The sequence below is a fragment of the Mesoplodon densirostris genome, chromosome 2 (assembly GCF_025265405.1).
Source record: "Mesoplodon densirostris isolate mMesDen1 chromosome 2, mMesDen1 primary haplotype, whole genome shotgun sequence".
Classification (NCBI taxonomy): Eukaryota; Metazoa; Chordata; class Mammalia; order Artiodactyla; family Ziphiidae; genus Mesoplodon; species Mesoplodon densirostris.
Window position 1 is genome coordinate 120,466,019 of NC_082662.1, and position 18,626 is coordinate 120,484,644.

The 18,626-nt window shown below is 62.8% G+C and overlaps 12 non-coding genes across 12 annotated transcripts; 4 read left to right on the plus strand and 8 right to left on the minus strand.

Moving 5' to 3' along the window:
* Nucleotides 1–1,913: 1,913 nt before the first annotated feature.
* Nucleotides 1,914–1,985, minus strand: TRNAE-CUC (transfer RNA glutamic acid (anticodon CUC)). The gene has a single exon. It is a non-coding gene; the product is annotated as a tRNA-Glu (tRNA).
* Nucleotides 1,986–2,260: 275 nt separating this feature from the next.
* TRNAG-UCC (transfer RNA glycine (anticodon UCC)) lies at nucleotides 2,261–2,332 on the minus strand. The gene has a single exon. It is a non-coding gene; the product is annotated as a tRNA-Gly (tRNA).
* Nucleotides 2,333–3,152: 820 nt separating this feature from the next.
* On the minus strand, nucleotides 3,153–3,224 carry TRNAD-GUC (transfer RNA aspartic acid (anticodon GUC)). Its single transcript has one exon. It is a non-coding gene; the product is annotated as a tRNA-Asp (tRNA).
* A 590-nt stretch (nucleotides 3,225–3,814) lies between these two features.
* On the plus strand, nucleotides 3,815–3,897 carry TRNAL-CAG (transfer RNA leucine (anticodon CAG)). The gene has a single exon. It is a non-coding gene; the product is annotated as a tRNA-Leu (tRNA).
* Nucleotides 3,898–5,519: 1,622 nt separating this feature from the next.
* TRNAG-GCC (transfer RNA glycine (anticodon GCC)) lies at nucleotides 5,520–5,590 on the plus strand. Its single transcript has one exon. It is a non-coding gene; the product is annotated as a tRNA-Gly (tRNA).
* Nucleotides 5,591–9,726: 4,136 nt separating this feature from the next.
* TRNAE-CUC (transfer RNA glutamic acid (anticodon CUC)) lies at nucleotides 9,727–9,798 on the minus strand. The gene has a single exon. It is a non-coding gene; the product is annotated as a tRNA-Glu (tRNA).
* A 275-nt stretch (nucleotides 9,799–10,073) lies between these two features.
* Nucleotides 10,074–10,145, minus strand: TRNAG-UCC (transfer RNA glycine (anticodon UCC)). The gene has a single exon. It is a non-coding gene; the product is annotated as a tRNA-Gly (tRNA).
* Nucleotides 10,146–10,952: 807 nt separating this feature from the next.
* TRNAD-GUC (transfer RNA aspartic acid (anticodon GUC)) lies at nucleotides 10,953–11,024 on the minus strand. The gene has a single exon. It is a non-coding gene; the product is annotated as a tRNA-Asp (tRNA).
* A 590-nt stretch (nucleotides 11,025–11,614) lies between these two features.
* On the plus strand, nucleotides 11,615–11,697 carry TRNAL-CAG (transfer RNA leucine (anticodon CAG)). Its single transcript has one exon. It is a non-coding gene; the product is annotated as a tRNA-Leu (tRNA).
* Nucleotides 11,698–13,330: 1,633 nt separating this feature from the next.
* TRNAG-GCC (transfer RNA glycine (anticodon GCC)) lies at nucleotides 13,331–13,401 on the plus strand. Its single transcript has one exon. It is a non-coding gene; the product is annotated as a tRNA-Gly (tRNA).
* Nucleotides 13,402–17,786: 4,385 nt separating this feature from the next.
* TRNAE-CUC (transfer RNA glutamic acid (anticodon CUC)) lies at nucleotides 17,787–17,858 on the minus strand. Its single transcript has one exon. It is a non-coding gene; the product is annotated as a tRNA-Glu (tRNA).
* Nucleotides 17,859–18,133: 275 nt separating this feature from the next.
* On the minus strand, nucleotides 18,134–18,205 carry TRNAG-UCC (transfer RNA glycine (anticodon UCC)). Its single transcript has one exon. It is a non-coding gene; the product is annotated as a tRNA-Gly (tRNA).
* Between the last annotated feature and the right edge of the window lie 421 nt (nucleotides 18,206–18,626).

Genomic DNA, 18,626 nt, shown 5'->3' on the forward strand with positions numbered 1-18,626 from the left:
CTTACTTACTTTCAACTAGTGGTACTTGTGGTTTAGGGAGAAGAGTTGATTACCAATATTGAGTTAGCTTCAGGTGTACAGCAAGGGGATACTGTTTTCCATGTTTAATATTCTTTCAGATTGATTTCCAGTATAGGTTAGTGCAGGATATTGAATATCATTCCCTGTGTTATTCTGTAAATCCTTGTTGCTTATCTCCTTGATATGAAGTACTGTGTGTCTGTTCATCGAGCTCCTAATTCATCCCTCCACCCCTCCTTTTTCTCCTCGGGTAACCATCACTGTGTTTCCTAGGTCTGTGAGTCTGTTTCTCTTTGGCACATACATTCATTGGTAGTACTTTTGAGAGTCCACCTATCTTTGTGCTTCTCTGTCGGACCTACTTCACTAAGTGTAATATTCTCTGGGAGCATTCTTGTTGCAGCAAATGGCAATATTTCATTCTTTTTCATTAATGGCTGAGTAATACCGCATAGTACATATATACCACCTCCTCTTGTACTAGCCACCCGTCGATGGGCACTTGGGTTTTCTTGCATGTCTTGGCTAGTGCAAATAGTGCCGCGGTGAACACGGAGGTGCTTGTGCCTTTTTGAACCCTTGTTTCATCGTTTCCGGGTACGTACCCAGGAGTGGGATTGCGGGATCAGACGGGACCTCTCCTTTGGCCTCCTTCAACCTCAACCCCTCCTCCCCCCACCCCCGCCGCTACACACACCTGAGACTGGATGGCTTCTCCCGATGAGAGGTGATGTATGTCTCTGGGGCAGTAGAATGCCCCCACCCCATTCGGACCCCGCCTAGCCCCCGTGGCGCGCTCCGTTTCTCTTGTTCTCCTTCCTGCCTGCCTCCTACCCACCGTCCCCAGTCCCAACCCATTGCTTAGCCTGACCACCTCGCCGCACAGCACACCGGTCTGGGGCGCTCACCCGCCACCCCACCGCGAAGGGGTCCTCTCCCACCATCTTCCTCGGCCCACAGCCCACTCACACACCCCGCCCTTCCCCCCAGCCTGCAGGCTCGGACCCCTCTCCCCGCCACCTTCCCCTTGTATCCCAGGCCCGACTGTCACATGTCCTGCCCGGAAGTCTCACTTCCGCCGGCGCTCCTCAGACCCACTCCTACTCCAGGCCCACCCGCACACACGTGCCGGGCCAGGTGCCGCCATCACCCCCAAGCTTCTGCTGAGCCCCTGCCTGAGTGGCCAGCTGCTCTCCCGGGCCAGGTTTCCGCCAGGCCAACACCTCCCGCTCCTGCCCGGGCTCCAGCCACACACCACAGGCCCTTCCTCGCACCTCCCAGCACGCGGCCCACCGCCGCCCCCTCTCCATGGGGTCGTTCTGCTCCGTTCCCTAACCCGCGTGGGGTGGCCACCGACCACGGCCACAAACACCTTCATCCCACACTGTCAGCCACCCCCAAGGCGCCGGCGCGGGCGTTCAGGAAGCCTGCTGCGGTGGTTCGAAGCACCCGTCTGCCCACCGGTGCTCCTTTCCACGGGGGATCCGGCGCTGTCAGAAGGCACCGCGTGTGACACCGCCGTCGCCGTCGGCGCCGCCGCCGCTGTCGCCGTGGGGAGAAGCAGTGCCGCTGGAGAGTCCAAACACAGGCGGGGCCGTTTGCTCGTGGCCACAGCCTCGGCGGGGAGAGGCGCTGCCCCGGCCACTCGTGTTTGGGGCTGAGGCAAGCGTCCGAAAAGGAAGACGCGGGACGTCGAAGGCCTCGAGTGGGCGCGCGCCAGTGCGGCCAAAAGGTTGGGCCGGGGAGGGAGGGTGGAGGTCGCCTGGCAGGGCCTGGGCTGGAGGTGCAGGGCGCCGGGCGGCTGTTGTCGGGGCGCGGCGCCGAGGCCCCGGAGCACGGGTGGCCTAAAAGTGGGATGTGGACGGTGGGAGGTAGAGAGGAAGAAGAAGGGCTTCCCTGACCGGGAATCGAACCCGGGCCGCGGCGGTGAGAGCGCCGAATCCTAACCACTAGACCACCAGGGAGCGTCCGCCTCTACCCGCTGCTCCTGCTCGACCCATAGCACCCGCTCGGCGCCACCTTGGCGCCAAGACCCGGCCTTTCCAAGTCCAGCCACGCGCCGCCCCTGGCAACCCACGTGGCCTCCCGTCCGTCCTGCTTGCAGCACCCTCACAACACCGCGCGCCTGCTTCTCGCACACACAAGAAGAGCCGCCTGGGCCAGCTAGCTCCCTGCTCCCAGCTCTCCCTCACAGGCCCTCGGCCGGCCGCCCGCAGAGCCCGGCAAAAGGTCAGCCCGCTGCGTTGGCCGGGAATCGAACCCGGGTCAACTGCTTGGAAGGCAGCTATGCTCACCACTATACCACCAACGCTGCACAGCCCGGGCCGCCCCGAGACGCCGGCACCGGGCTCGCCCGAGCGCGCTCTCGTCGCCGCCTCCTCCTGCTCCTCCTCCTCCTCCTCCGACTCCTTCTCTGACGACTCCTCCTCCTTCTCCTCCTCCTCCTGCTCCCCTTTCTCTTCCTCGTTCTCCTCCTCCTCCTCAGCCGCAGCCGCCGCTTGGAGCAGCCCTGCCCCGACGCCCCGACGGCCGGCAGCTCTGTGGTGGCACAGGCGCCACCAAGGCCCCCCGGCGCCCCACCCGCGCCGGTCCTACGAAGCTGCCCTAGGACACCCGCCCGACGGCCTCAGGGGGGCGCTCTCGCTGCCTTGCTGCTCCGGGTCCCTGGGCTCCACGCCGCGGCCCGCCCCCGCCCCGGGGGTACGCGTCTTCCAGACCCCGGCTCGCCAAAGCCCTTCTCCACCGGGCGCCTGGGCCAGGCCATTTCCCGCACCGACAGGGGACGCCACTCATCCGCCTCCCACCCGTCCCGGCCGCTGTGCACCTATGCCGCTGTGCATAAGTGCAGCCTTGCGTCGCGACGCAAGGAGCCTCCTGCGACAGCCACTTTGGGCGGGCCGCAATGTCATCGAGAGCTTGTGGGGTCCAGAGGAGGCCCTCGCTCTGCCGTGGCAACTGAGCGCCCGGCGAGGAGGAAGGGCTGAAGGGCTGGAGGCGGTCGACGGTGTGCAGGCTGGGCACGCGCTGGCGTCCAGCGCCTCGCTGGAGGGCGGAGGGCGGAGAAGAAGGGCCCTTGGGAGCCAGGCGGCAGGACAGAGAGCGGCGCCAGCCACCAAAAGAGGGCGTGTTGCCTCCCCGTCGGGGAATCGAACCCCGGTCTCCCGCGTGACAGGCGGGGATACTCACCACTATACTAACGAGGACGGCGGCCACCGCCCCCGCGCCCGGGCCGCTCTCGGGCTGCCTGCCGACGCCTCCCCCTGCCCTCCGGCCCCCTGCCCACCACGGGCGCCCGGCACGTGCCCGACCCGACCCGACCCGACCCAACGCCACACCAACCGCGTCCTCCAAAGCAGCAGCCCCCGACCCCGACGGGGACCCGGCCCCGCGAGCCGCTGAAAACTCCCAGTGCGCGCTGCCTATTGCCTCCAACGCGGGCATCGCGCCGGGAGGAGGGGGCCCTGAGACCGAAAGCAAGGCTGCGAGGAGGGCGTGGGCGCGCGCCTGGCCATGGCCGGCGAGGAGAGGCGCGGGTGGGGGCCGGCGGCAGGGGCTGGCCCGACGCGGCCCGGCTCCGTCCGGGGCCAGGGGTGGGCGAGGGCGCCACCGCGGCGGAGCCAGGCGCGCCGTCTGGCCTTGCTCCCCGTCGGCCGCCGCGCGCCCGCTCCGTCGCTCAGCCACACGGCCGCGCGCCTGGCGCGGAGCACCGCGTCCCGCCAAGGGCACCGGCGTTCGCGTCGCGTCGCGTCGGGTCCCAGCCAGCCGAGCGGCCACGCGCACGCCCAGGCCCGCCGTCAGGATGGCCGAGCGGTCTAAGGCGCTGCGTTCAGGTCGCAGTCTCCCCTGGAGGCGTGGGTTCGAATCCCACTCCTGACAAGCCAGCCTTTTGGCCCGCCCGGCAAACGCACCCGGCCCTGTCTATGGCAGCGCTTTACTGCCTTCCAGTCCGTTCGCGCCTGGCACTCTTGCGGCCTCTCCAAACTCCGGCCCGGACATCCACGCCTCTCAGACGCGGAACCTTCTCAGCCATGGCCGCGGGCCCGGCAGAAACGGCCCGCTAGGAACCCTCCAGCGACGGGCTTTTCCGGACAAACGCCCTCCCCGCCACTTGCTACGCCCCCTCCTACCTGCACCCACACCAGGAAACCCTTCAGTCCTTCGCAGCACATCTTTCCTCACCTGCTTGCGGCTGCTGCTGCTGCTGGTCTTCCTGCCTGCCTGCCTGCCTGCCTGCCTGCCTTCGTCCCTCCCCCTCCCCCTCCCCCTCCCCCGCTCCACCCCGCCCCCAGCGCCACACGCAGAACGGCCGCGTGTGGAAAGCCCTCCACGTCTCGCCCACCCTCCGACTTCTGCCTGGCGAACAGCGGACTCGTTCTCACAGCCTTTCTTGCACTTCCGCCACCAGCAGCTCTCCCTCTTTCCAACATCCTGTCCTTCCCGCCAGCCCCAACGGCCCGCCTGCCCATTCCATTCCCTCCACGCCGCCGACACCGTGTTGCCGGCCTGTGGTGCGGGCCCTCGGTGCTTTTTCGCCTTGGGACCCTGGCCGGACCACACCTGCCTGCCTGCCTGCCTGCCGGGCCGCGTGCAGCCCAGCCTCCTGCTGGCCAGCCCACAGGGGGCCCTCCCTGCATGGGGCCTGGCGCAGGAGTCGCTCCCGGGAACGGTGCTCAGGTGAGTAGTGAGCGGAAGCCCTGGATGCCCTGTCACCCACCACAGACGTCCGGCCCCCAGCACGAGCCACCCACCTCGGCGCCACAGTGCAAGTCCGTCGGGGAAGCCGCTGCTCCGGCCGGACCCAACCACACCCTGGCGCGCTCCGTCCGTCACCGGGCTGTCCGCGAACAAGCAGGCCGTCTGCCAAAGGGCTTCTCCTCACAACCAACGCAGCAGAGCGGGACCCCGCGGGAGGTGGGGGTGGGGCAGAGCGCAGAGGCGAGGCTCAGACACCTTTGGTCTTTTGGCCTGAGCGCCGTTCGGCGACGGCGACGGCGGCGGCAGCGGAGGTGCCCGGTGTCCATCTCCCTCGCTCGCGGTCCCTGCACAGCCCCGAGCTCCGATCCCTGCCCCCGCCCGCCCTCGCACGCCCCGCACCAGCAAGAAAGCCAGCCGCCAGAGGGACTGTGCGTCGGGGCCGGGCGGCGGCTGAGAGGAACGTCGGTGCTCAGCCGCAGCTTCGGGCGCGGGCCAGGCCGCTTCGGCTCCTGGCTTCCTCTGGCCACACCGACAGTCTCGCGGCGGCCGCGGACAGCAGAGAAAGCTCAGGACGGGCCGAGCCCGCCTGCGTCCCTCCGTCCCTCGGTGCTTCCGACCGCCTCGCGCCCTGGGGTCGCCAGCGTGCCCGGAGCCTCTCATTCAGGTGGCCCGTCGGTCTCCTGCTCAAATGGAGCACGTGCCCACGGGGCGAGCAGTGACCAGGGTCCGGCGGTTGGCGGCGAGCGCCGCTGGGGCAGCGTTGGGCGCCGCTGGGACAGCGGCGGGCGCCGGCGGCCATAGGTGCATGGGTGGTTCAGTGGTAGAATTCTCGCCTGCCACGCGGGAGGCCCGGGTTCGATTCCCGGCCCATGCAGCCGCAGCGCCCCCTTTTGGTTCCCGCAGCCCCAAAGCGGAGCTGGGCTTCCCCGCTGCCACACTCAAGGCACCGGTCCTGCAACGGCTCGCTCACCACCGCACCTTCCGGCCCCTGTCCTTCCCACGCCGACGCCCCCACCCCACACACACCCGGGAGCCAGGCCTCCAGGACCCGACACCTTGGGGGCTCAGCCACTCTTGCGCCCAGACCCCTTCCTTGGCCTTCTTCCCTTCCTCACCCCGACCCCGCTTGTGTCACGCTTTTCACTGGAAGGAGCACCCCACACTGGCACCCGCACGGCCCAACCTCTTCACCTTTCGCCTCGTGTCCAAGCTCTCTGCCTCACTCTGCCCCCACTCCGAAAATCGTACTATGTTTGCACGACCAGGAGCAAGGAAGTTGCCACCTCTGCGAGTGATACATCCCATTTTCCTGGAGAGTCCCCAAAGCGTTCACGTGCACGAGGAGTTCCAAAGAAGTCCACACTGTCATCGCAGACTGCCCTCTAGATTCACGTTTGGACCCTCAACAGAAATACGTTTCCAACACCGGCCCGCTCCTCCACCGCTACTGCCCCCACCACCATCGGCACGACAAACACCACCCCGTCCCCTGAACCTCTGCTCCCACCAACAGCATCAGCCCTCGGGACAGCACCGCCAGCACCACCGCCTCAGCCTCCAGCCTACTCCCACAAACACCACCCTCCTACCTCCAATCTCCCCACTTTTCCCCCGATCCTTTCCACATCCTACGTTGTCAAGGATCCTGCCCTTGCCTCTGTCCCGTTGCCCTCCTTTGTTCCCCCTTCGTCGTCTTCTCCTTTTCGTAGCAGCGTGGTTGGTTTACAACAGCGTGTTACTTTCAGGTGTACAGCAAAGTGATTCCGTTATATGTCCTTTTCCGGCTTATTTTCCATTCATTATACGTTATCACGACATGTGAATACAGTTCCCTGCGCTGTACAGTAAATCCTTGTTGCTTATGTGCTTTATGTATAGTATTTCCTCTCTGTTAATCGCAGCTCCGGATTTTTCCCCGCCCTACGCTTTCCCCTTGGCTAACGAACAGTGTCTTTTCTATGTCTGTGAGTCTGTTTCTCTTTGGCACATACATTCGTTTGTAGTACGGTTTACGTGCCACATGTCGTTGTGCTTCTCTGCCTGACTCACGTCGCTAAGTGTAATATACTTTGGTCCCTCCTTATTGGTGCAAATGGCAATATCTCACTCTTTTGAATGGCTGAGTAGTATTCCACGGTACATATATACCACGTCTTCCTGTGCCAGCCATCGGTTGATGGGCACTTGGGTTTTGTCCATGTCTTGGCTGTGGCCCGTAGGGCTGCTGTGAACATGGGGGTGCATGGATCTCTTCAAATGACCGTTTCTCTCCCCTGCCGACGTGTACCCACGATGGGGATTGCTGGATCGTGTGAGAGCTCATATTTCACCTATTTTTTTTTAGTGTGTTGTTTTTATTTATGCATTTGATATTTATCTTTCCATTTACTTACTTACCTATAAGAACTAGTAGCTGTAATTTTGGAAGAAAAGTTGATTAACAATATTGAGTTCGTTTCAGGTGCACAGCAAAGCGGATACTGTTTTCCATGTCTAATGTTGTTTCACATTGCTTTCCATTATAGCTTACTACAGGATACTGAATAGCATCCCCTGTGTTCTACTGGAAATCCTTGTTGCGTATGTCTTTTATATGAAGTACGGTGTATCTGTTCATCGCAGCTCCTAACTTATGTCTCCACCCCTCCCTTTCTCCTCGGGTAACCATCAGTGTGTTTTCTATGCCTGTGAGTCTGTTTCTCTTTGGCACATACGTTCTTTTCTACTATGTTTTAGATTTAGATTGCACGTATCTTTGTGCTTCTCTGTCAGACTTACTTCACTAAGTGTAATATTCTCTAGGACCATCCTCATTGTGGCAAATGGCCATATTTCATTTTCGGAAATGGCTGAGGAATATTCCACAGTACATATATACCACATCTTTTTCCGTCAGCCAACCGTTGATGGGCACATGGGTTTCTCCTCTGTCTTGGCTGTGGCACGTAGTGCTGCTACAAACACGGGGGTGCGTGGATCTCTTCAAACAACGGTTTTTCCCTTTGGCGGATGTGTACCCACGATGGGGATTGCTGGATCATCCGATGGCTCATGTTTCTCCTATTTATTTTGTTCGTTGCTTTTATTTATTTATTTACTTACTTACTTTCAACTAGTGGTACTTGTGGTTTAGGGAGAAGAGTTGATTACCAATATTGAGTTAGCTTCAGGTGTACAGCAAGGGGATACTGTTTTCCATGTTTAATATTCTTTCAGATTGATTTCCAGTATAGGTTAGTGCAGGATATTGAATATCATTCCCTGTGTTATTCTGTAAATCCTTGTTGCTTATCTCCTTGATATGAAGTACTGTGTGTCTGTTCATCGAGCTCCTAATTCATCCCTCCACCCCTCCTTTTTCTCCTCGGGTAACCATCACTGTGTTTCCTAGGTCTGTGAGTCTGTTTCTCTTTGGCACATACATTCATTGGTAGTACTTTTGAGAGTCCACCTATCTTTGTGCTTCTCTGTCGGACCTACTTCACTAAGTGTAATATTCTCTGGGAGCATTCTTGTTGCAGCAAATGGCAATATTTCATTCTTTTTCATTAATGGCTGAGTAATACCGCATAGTACATATATACCACCTCCTCTTGTACTAGCCACCCGTCGATGGGCACTTGGGTTTTCTTGCATGTCTTGGCTAGTGCAAATAGTGCCGCGGTGAACACGGAGGTGCTTGTGCCTTTTTGAACCCTTGTTTCATCGTTTCCGGGTACGTACCCAGGAGTGGGATTGCGGGATCAGACGGGACCTCTCCTTTGGCCTCCTTCAACCTCAACCCCTCCTCCCCCCACCCCCGCCGCTACACACACCTGAGACTGGATGGCTTCTCCCGATGAGAGGTGATGTATGTCTCTGGGGCAGTAGAATGCCCCCACCCCATTCGGACCCCGCCTAGCCCCCGTGGCGCGCTCCGTTTCTCTTGTTCTCCTTCCTGCCTGCCTCCTACCCACCGTCCCCAGTCCCAACCCATTGCTTAGCCTGACCACCTCGCCGCACAGCACACCGGTCTGGGGCGCTCACCCGCCACCCCACCGCGAAGGGGTCCTCTCCCACCATCTTCCTCGGCCCACAGCCCACTCACACACCCCGCCCTTCCCCCCAGCCTGCAGGCTCGGACCCCTCTCCCCGCCACCTTCCCCTTGTATCCCAGGCCCGACTGTCACATGTCCTGCCCGGAAGTCTCACTTCCGCCGGCGCTCCTCAGACCCACTCCTACTCCAGGCCCACCCGCACACACGTGCCGGGCCAGGTGCCGCCATCACCCCCAAGCTTCTGCTGAGCCCCTGCCTGAGTGGCCAGCTGCTCTCCCGGGCCAGGTTTCCGCCAGGCCAACACCTCCCGCTCCTGCCCGGGCTCCAGCCACACACCACAGGCCCTTCCTCGCACCTCCCAGCACGCGGCCCACCGCCGCCCCCTCTCCATGGGGTCGTTCTGCTCCGTTCCCTAACCCGCGTGGGGTGGCCACCGACCACGGCCACAAACACCTTCATCCCACACTGTCAGCCACCCCCAAGGCGCCGGCGCGGGCGTTCAGGAAGCCTGCTGCGGTGGTTCGAAGCACCCGTCTGCCCACCGGTGCTCCTTTCCACGGGGGATCCGGCGCTGTCAGAAGGCACCGCGTGTGACACCGCCGTCGCCGTCGGCGCCGCCGCCGCTGTCGCCGTGGGGAGAAGCAGTGCCGCTGGAGAGTCCAAACACAGGCGGGGCCGTTTGCTCGTGGCCACAGCCTCGGCGGGGAGAGGCGCTGCCCCGGCCACTCGTGTTTGGGGCTGAGGCAAGCGTCCGAAAAGGAAGACGCGGGACGTCGAAGGCCTCGAGTGGGCGCGCGCCAGTGCGGCCAAAAGGTTGGGCCGGGGAGGGAGGGTGGAGGTCGCCTGGCAGGGCCTGGGCTGGAGGTGCAGGGCGCCGGGCGGCTGTTGTCGGGGCGCGGCGCCGAGGCCCCGGAGCACGGGTGGCCTAAAAGTGGGATGTGGACGGTGGGAGGTAGAGAGGAAGAAGAAGGGCTTCCCTGACCGGGAATCGAACCCGGGCCGCGGCGGTGAGAGCGCCGAATCCTAACCACTAGACCACCAGGGAGCGTCCGCCTCTACCCGCTGCTCCTGCTCGACCCATAGCACCCGCTCGGCGCCACCTTGGCGCCAAGACCCGGCCTTTCCAAGTCCAGCCACGCGCCGCCCCTGGCAACCCACGTGGCCTCCCGTCCGTCCTGCTTGCAGCACCCTCACAACACCGCGCGCCTGCTTCTCGCACACACAAGAAGAGCCGCCTGGGCCAGCTAGCTCCCTGCTCCCAGCTCTCCCTCACAGGCCCTCGGCCGGCCGCCCGCAGAGCCCGGCAAAAGGTCAGCCCGCTGCGTTGGCCGGGAATCGAACCCGGGTCAACTGCTTGGAAGGCAGCTATGCTCACCACTATACCACCAACGCTGCACAGCCCGGGCCGCCCCGAGACGCCGGCACCGGGCTCGCCCGAGCGCGCTCTCGTCGCCGCCTCCTCCTGCTCCTCCTCCTCCTCCTCCGACTCCTTCTCTGACGACTCCTCCTCCTTCTCCTCCTCCTCCTGCTCCCCTTTCTCTTCCTCGTTCTCCTCCTCCTCCTCAGCCGCAGCCGCCGCTTGGAGCAGCCCTGCCCCGACGCCCCGACGGCCGGCAGCTCTGTGGTGGCACAGGCGCCACCAAGGCCCCCCGGCGCCCCACCCGCGCCGGCCCTACGAAGCTGCCCTAGGACACCCGCCCGACGGCCTCAGGGGGGCGCTCTCGCTGCCTTGCTGCTCCGGGTCCCTGGGCTCCACGCCGCGGCCCGCCCCCGCCCCGGGGGTACGCGTCTTCCAGACCCCGGCTCGCCAAAGCCCTTCTCCACCGGGCGCCTGGGCCAGGCCAGGCGGGACGCCACTCATCCGCCTCCCACCCGTCCCGGCCGCTGTGCACCTATGCCGCTGTGCATAAGTGCAGCCTTGCGTCGCGACGCAAGGAGCCTCCTGCGACAGCCACTTTGGGCGGGCCGCAATGTCATCGAGAGCTTGTGGGGTCCAGAGGAGGCCCTCGCTCTGCCGTGGCAACTGAGCGCCCGGCGAGGAGGAAGGGCTGAAGGGCTGGAGGCGGTCGACGGTGTGCAGGCTGGGCACGCGCTGGCGTCCAGCGCCTCGCTGGAGGGCGGAGGGCGGAGAAGAAGGGCCCTTGGGAGCCAGGCGGCAGGACAGAGAGCGGCGCCAGCCACCAAAAGAGGGCGTGTTGCCTCCCCGTCGGGGAATCGAACCCCGGTCTCCCGCGTGACAGGCGGGGATACTCACCACTATACTAACGAGGACGGCGGCCACCGCCCCCGCGCCCGGGCCGCTCTCGGGCTGCCTGCCGACGCCTCCCCCTGCCCTCCGGCCCCCTGCCCACCACGGGCGCCCGGCACGTGCCCGACCCGACCCGACCCGACCCAACGCCACACCAACCGCGTCCTCCAAAGCAGCAGCCCCCGACCCCGACGGGGACCCGGCCCCGCGAGCCGCTGAAAACTCCCAGTGCGCGCTGCCTATTGCCTCCAACGCGGGCATCGCGCCGGGAGGAGGGGGCCCTGAGACCGAAAGCAAGGCTGCGAGGAGGGCGTGGGCGCGCGCCTGGCCATGGCCGGCGAGGAGAGGCGCGGGTGGGGGCCGGCGGCAGGGGCTGGCCCGACGCGGCCCGGCTCCGTCCGGGGCCAGGGGTGGGCGAGGGCGCCACCGCGGCGGAGCCAGGCGCGCCGTCTGGCCTTGCTCCCCGTCGGCCGCCGCGCGCCCGCTCCGTCGCTCAGCCACACGGCCGCGCGCCTGGCGCGGAGCACCGCGTCCCGCCAAGGGCACCGGCGTTCGCGTCGCGTCGCGTCGGGTCCCAGCCAGCCGAGCGGCCACGCGCACGCCCAGGCCCGCCGTCAGGATGGCCGAGCGGTCTAAGGCGCTGCGTTCAGGTCGCAGTCTCCCCTGGAGGCGTGGGTTCGAATCCCACTCCTGACAAGCCAGCCTTTTGGCCCGCCCGGCAAACGCACCCGGCCCTGTCTATGGCAGCGCTTTACTGCCTTCCAGTCCGTTCGCGCCTGGCACTCTTGCGGCCTCTCCAAACTCCGGCCCGGACATCCACGTCTCTCAGATGCGGAACCTTCTCAGCCATGGCCGCGGGCCCGGCAGAAACGGCCCGCTAGGAACCCTCCAGCGACGGGCTTTTCCGGACAAACGCCCTCCCCGCCACTTGCTACGCCCCCTCCTACCTGCACCCACACCAGGAAACCCTTCAGTCCTTCGCAGCACATCTTTCCTCACCTGCTTGCGGCTGCTGCTGCTGCTGGTCTTCCTGCCTGCCTGCCTGCCTGCCTGCCTGCCTTCGTCCCTCCCCCTCCCCTCCCCCTCCCCCGCTCCACCCCGCCCCCAGCGCCACACGCAGAACGGCCGCGTGTGGAAAGCCCTCCACGTCTCGCCCACCCTCCGACTTCTGCCTGGCGAACAGCGGACTCGTTCTCACAGCCTTTCTTGCACTTCCGCCACCAGCAGCTCTCCCTCTTTCCAACATCCTGTCCTTCCCGCCAGCCCCAACGGCCCGCCTGCCCATTCCATTCCCTCCACGCCGCCGACACCGTGTTGCCGGCCTGTGGTGCGGGCCCTCGGTGCTTTTTCGCCTTGGGACCCTGGCCGGACCACACCTGCCTGCCTGCCTGCCTGCCTGCCTGCCTGCCGGGCCGCGTGCAGCCCAGCCTCCTGCTGGCCAGCCCACAGGGGGCCCTCCCTGCATGGGGCCTGGCGCAGGAGTCGCTCCCGGGAACGGTGCTCAGGTGAGTAGTGAGCGGAAGCCCTGGATGCCCTGTCACCCACCACAGACGTCCGGCCCCCAGCACGAGCCACCCACCTCGGCGCCACAGTGCAAGTCCGTCGGGGAAGCCGCTGCTCCGGCCGGACCCAACCACACCCTGGCGCGCTCCGTCCGTCACCGGGCTGTCCGCGAACAAGCAGGCCGTCTGCCAAAGGGCTTCTCCTCACAACCAACGCAGCAGAGCGGGACCCCGCGGGAGGTGGGGGTGGGGCAGAGCGCAGAGGCGAGGCTCAGACACCTTTGGTCTTTTGGCCTGAGCGCCGTTCGGCGACGGCGACGGCGGCGGCAGCGGAGGTGCCCGGTGTCCATCTCCCTCGCTCGCGGTCCCTGCACAGCCCCGAGCTCCGATCCCTGCCCCCGCCCGCCCTCGCACGCCCCGCACCAGCAAGAAAGCCAGCCGCCAGAGGGACTGTGCGTCGGGGCCGGGCGGCGGCTGAGAGGAACGTCGGTGCTCAGCCGCAGCTTCGGGCGCGGGCCAGGCCGCTTCGGCTCCTGGCTTCCTCTGGCCACACCGACAGTCTCGCGGCGGCCGCGGACAGCAGAGAAAGCTCAGGACGGGCCGAGCCCGCCTGCGTCCCTCCGTCCCTCGGTGCTTCCGACCGCCTCGCGCCCTGGGGTCGCCAGCGTGCCCGGAGCCTCTCATTCAGGTGGCCCGTCGGTCTCCTGCTCAAATGGAGCACGTGCCCACGGGGCGAGCAGTGACCAGGGTCCGGCGGTTGGCGGCGAGCGCCGCTGGGGCAGCGTTGGGCGCCGCTGGGACAGCGGCGGGCGCCGGCGGCCATAGGTGCATGGGTGGTTCAGTGGTAGAATTCTCGCCTGCCACGCGGGAGGCCCGGGTTCGATTCCCGGCCCATGCAGCCGCAGCGCCCCCTTTTGGTTCCCGCAGCCCCAAAGCGGAGCTGGGCTTCCCCGCTGCCACACTCAAGGCACCGGTCCTGCAACGGCTCGCTCACCACCGCACCTTCCGGCCCCTGTCCTTCCCACGCCGACGCCCCCACCCCACACACACCCGGGAGCCAGGCCTCCAGGACCCGACACCTTGCGGGCTCAGCCACTCTTGCGCCCAGACCCCTTCCTTGGCCTTCTTCCCTTCCTCACCCCGACCCCGCTTGTGTCACGCTTTTCACTGGAAGGAGCACCCCACACTGGCACCCGCACGGCCCAACCTCTTCACCTTTCGCCTCGTGTCCAAGCTCTCTGCCTCACTCTGCCCCCACTCCGAAAATCGTACTATGTTTGCACGACCAGGAGCAAGGAAGTTGCCACCTCTGCGAGTGATACATCCCATTTTCCTGGAGAGTCCCCAAAGCGTTCACGTGCACGAGGAGTTCCAAAGAAGTCCACACTGTCATCGCAGACTGCCCTCTAGATTCACGTTTGGACCCTCAACAGAAATACGTTTCCAACACCGGCCCGCTCCTCCACCGCTACTGCCCCCACCACCATCGGCACGACAAACACCACCCCGTCCCCTGAACCTCTGCTCCCACCAACAGCATCAGCCCTCGGGACAGCACCGCCAGCACCACCGCCTCAGCCTCCAGCCTACTCCCACAAACACCACCCTCCTACCTCCAATCTCCCCACTTTTCCCCCGATCCTTTCCACATCCTACGTTGTCAAGGATCCTGCCCTTGCCTCTGTCCCGTTGCCCTCCTTTGTTCCCCCTTCGTCGTCTTCTCCTTTTCGTAGCAGCGTGGTTGGTTTACAACAGCGTGTTACTTTCAGGTGTACAGCAAAGTGATTCCGTTATATGTCCTTTTCCGGCTTATTTTCCATTCATTATACGTTATCACGACATGTGAATACAGTTCCCTGCGCTGTACAGTAAATCCTTGTTGCTTATGTGCTTTATGTATAGTATTTCCTCTCTGTTAATCGCAGCTCCGGATTTTTCCCCGCCCTACGCTTTCCCCTTGGCTAACGAACAGTGTCTTTTCTATGTCTGTGAGTCTGTTTCTCTTTGGCACATACATTCGTTTGTAGTACGGTTTACGTGCCACATGTCGTTGTGCTTCTCTGCCTGACTCACGTCGCTAAGTGTAATATACTTTGGTCCCTCCTTATTGGTGCAAATGGCAATATCTCACTCTTTTGAATGGCTGAGTAGTATTCCACGGTACATATATACCACGTCTTCCTGTGCCAGCCATCGGTTGATGGGCACTTGGGTTTTGTCCATGTCTTGGCTGTGGCCCGTAGGGCTGCTGTGAACATGGGGGTGCATGGATCTCTTCAAATGACCGTTTCTCTCCCCTGCCGACGTGTACCCACGATGGGGATTGCTGGATCGTGTGAGAGCTCATATTTCACCTATTTTTTTTTAGTGTGTTGTTTTTATTTATGCATTTGATATTTATCTTTCCATTTACTTACTTACCTATAAGAACTAGTAGCTGTAATTTTGGAAGAAAAGTTGATTAACAATATTGAGTTCGTTTCAGGTGCACAGCAAAGCGGATACTGTTTTCCATGTCTAATGTTGTTTCACATTGCTTTCCATTATAGCTTACTACAGGATACTGAATAGCATCCCCTGTGTTCTACTGGAAATCCTTGTTGCGTATGTCTTTTTTTTTTTTTTTTTTTTTTTTTTTTTTTTTTTTTTTTTTTTTTTGCTGTACGCGGGCCTCTCACTGCTGTGGCCTCTCCCGTTGCGGAGCACAGGCTCCGGACACACAGGCCCCGCGGCCATGGCTCGCGGGCCCAGCCGCTCCGCGGCATGTGGGATCCTCCGGGATCGGGGCACGAACCCGTGTCCCCTGCATCGGCAGGCGGACTCCCAACCACTGCGCCACCAGGGAGGCCCTGCGTATGTCTTTTATATGAAGTACGGTGTATCTGTTCATCGCAGCTCCTAACTTATGTCTCCACCCCTCCCTTTCTCCTCGGGTAACCATCAGTGTGTTTTCTATGCCTGTGAGTCTGTTTCTCTTTGGCACATACGTTCTTTTCTACTATGTTTTAGATTTAGATTGCACGTATCTTTGTGCTTCTCTGTCAGACTTACTTCACTAAGTGTAATATTCTCTAGGACCATCCTCATTGTGGCAAATGGCCATATTTCATTTTCGGAAATGGCTGAGGAATATTCCACAGTACATATATACCACATCTTTTTCCGTCAGCCAACCGTTGATGGGCACATGGGTTTCTCCTCTGTCTTGGCTGTGGCACGTAGTGCTGCTACAAACACGGGGGTGCGTGGATCTCTTCAAACAACGGTTTTTCCCTTTGGCGGATGTGTACCCACGATGGGGATTGCTGGATCATCCGATGGCTCATGTTTCTCCTATTTATTTTGTTCGTTGCTTTTATTTATTTATTTACTTACTTACTTTCAACTAGTGGTACTTGTGGTTTAGGGAGAAGAGTTGATTACCAATATTGAGTTAGCTTCAGGTGTACAGCAAGGGGATACTGTTTTCCATGTTTAATATTCTTTCAGATTGATTTCCAGTATAGGTTAGTGCAGGATATTGAATATCATTCCCTGTGTTATTCTGTAAATCCTTGTTGCTTATCTCCTTGATATGAAGTACTGTGTGTCTGTTCATCGAGCTCCTAATTCATCCCTCCACCCCTCCTTTTTCTCCTCGGGTAACCATCACTGTGTTTCCTAGGTCTGTGAGTCTGTTTCTCTTTGGCACATACATTCATTGGTAGTACTTTTGAGAGTCCACCTATCTTTGTGCTTCTCTGTCGGACCTACTTCACTAAGTGTAATATTCTCTGGGAGCATTCTTGTTGCAGCAAATGGCAATATTTCATTCTTTTTCATTAATGGCTGAGTAATACCGCATAGTACATATATACCACCTCCTCTTGTACTAGCCACCCGTCGATGGGCACTTGGGTTTTCTTGCATGTCTTGGCTAGTGCAAATAGTGCCGCGGTGAACACGGAGGTGCTTGTGCCTTTTTGAACCCTTGTTTCATCGTTTCCGGGTACGTACCCAGGAGTGGGATTGCGGGATCAGACGGGACCTCTCCTTTGGCCTCCTTCAACCTCAACCCCTCCTCCCCCCACCCCCGCCGCTACACACACCTGAGACTGGATGGCTTCTCCCGATGAGAGGTGATGTATGTCTCTGGGGCAGTAGAATGCCCCCACCCCATTCGGACCCCGCCTAGCCCCCGTGGCGCGCTCCGTTTCTCTTGTTCTCCTTCCTGCCTGCCTCCTACCCACCGTCCCCAGTCCCAACCCATTGCTTAGCCTGACCACCTCGCCGCACAGCACACCGGTCTGGGGCGCTCACCCGCCACCCCACCGCGAAGGGGTCCTCTCCCACCATCTTCCTCGGCCCACAGCCCACTCACACACCCCGCCCTTCCCCCCAGCCTGCAGGCTCGGACCCCTCTCCCCGCCACCTTCCCCTTGTATCCCAGGCCCGACTGTCACATGTCCTGCCCGGAAGTCTCACTTCCGCCGGCGCTCCTCAGACCCACTCCTACTCCAGGCCCACCCGCACACACGTGCCGGGCCAGGTGCCGCCATCACCCCCAAGCTTCTGCTGAGCCCCTGCCTGAGTGGCCAGCTGCTCTCCCGGGCCAGGTTTCCGCCAGGCCAACACCTCCCGCTCCTGCCCGGGCTCCAGCCACACACCACAGGCCCTTCCTCGCACCTCCCAGCACGCGGCCCACCGCCGCCCCCTCTCCATGGGGTCGTTCTGCCCCGTTCCCTAACCCGCGTGGGGTGGCCACCGACCACGGCCACAAACACCTTCATCCCACACTGTCAGCCACCCCCAAGGCGCCGGCGCGGGCGTTCAGGAAGCCTGCTGCGGTGGTTCGAAGCACCCGTCTGCCCACCGGTGCTCCTTTCCACGGGGGATCCGGCGCTGTCAGAAGGCACCGCGTGTGACACCGCCGTCGCCGTCGGCGCCGCCGCCGCTGTCGCCGTGGGGAGAAGCAGTGCCGCTGGAGAGTCCAAACACAGGCGGGGCCGTTTGCTCGTGGCCACAGCCTCGGCGGGGAGAGGCGCTGCCCCGGCCACTCGTGTTTGGGGCTGAGGCAAGCGTCCGAAAAGGAAGACGCGGGACGTCGAAGGCCTCGAGTGGGCGCGCGCCAGTGCGGCCAAAAGGTTGGGCCGGGGAGGGAGGGTGGAGGTCGCCTGGCAGGGCCTGGGCTGGAGGTGCAGGGCGCCGGGCGGCTGTTGTCGGGGCGCGGCGCCGAGGCCCCGGAGCACGGGTGGCCTAAAAGTGGGATGTGGACGGTGGGAGGTAGAGAGGAAGAAGAAGGGCTTCCCTGACCGGGAATCGAACCCGGGCCGCGGCGGTGAGAGCGCCGAATCCTAACCACTAGACCACCAGGGAGCGTCCGCCTCTACCCGCTGCTCCTGCTCGACCCATAGCACCCGCTCGGCGCCACCTTGGCGCCAAGACCCGGCCTTTCCAAGTCCAGCCACGCGCCGCCCCTGGCAACCCACGTGGCCTCCCGTCCGTCCTGCTTGCAGCACCCTCACAACACCGCGCGCCTGCTTCTCGCACACACAAGAAGAGCCGCCTGGGCCAGCTAGCTCCCTGCTCCCAGCTCTCCCTCACAGGCCCTCGGCCGGCCGCCCGCAGAGCCCGGCAAAAGGTCAGCCCGCTGCGTTGGCCGGGAATCGAACCCGGGTCAACTGCTTGGAAGGCAGCTATGCTCACCACTATACCACCAACGCTGCACAGCCCGGGCCGCCCCGAGACGCCGGCACCGGGCTCGCCCGAGCGCGCTCTCGTCGCCGCCTCCTCCTGCTCCTCCTCCTCCTCCTCCGACTCCTTCTCTGACGACTCCTCCTCCTTCTCCTCCTCCTCCTGCTCCCCTTTCTCTTCCTCGTTCTCCTCCTCCTCCTCAGCCGCAGCCGCCGCTTGGAGCAGCCCTGCCCCGACGCCCCGACGGCCGGCAGCTCTGTGGTGGCACAGGCGCCACCAAGGCCCCCCGGCGCCCCACCCGCGCCGGCCCTACGAAGCTGCCCTAGGACACCCGCCCGACGGCCTCAGGGGGGCGCTCTCGCTGCCTTGCTGCTCCGGGTCCCTGGGCTCCACGCCGCGGCCCGCCCCCGCCCCGGGGGTACGCGTCTTCCAGACCCCGGCTCGCCAAAG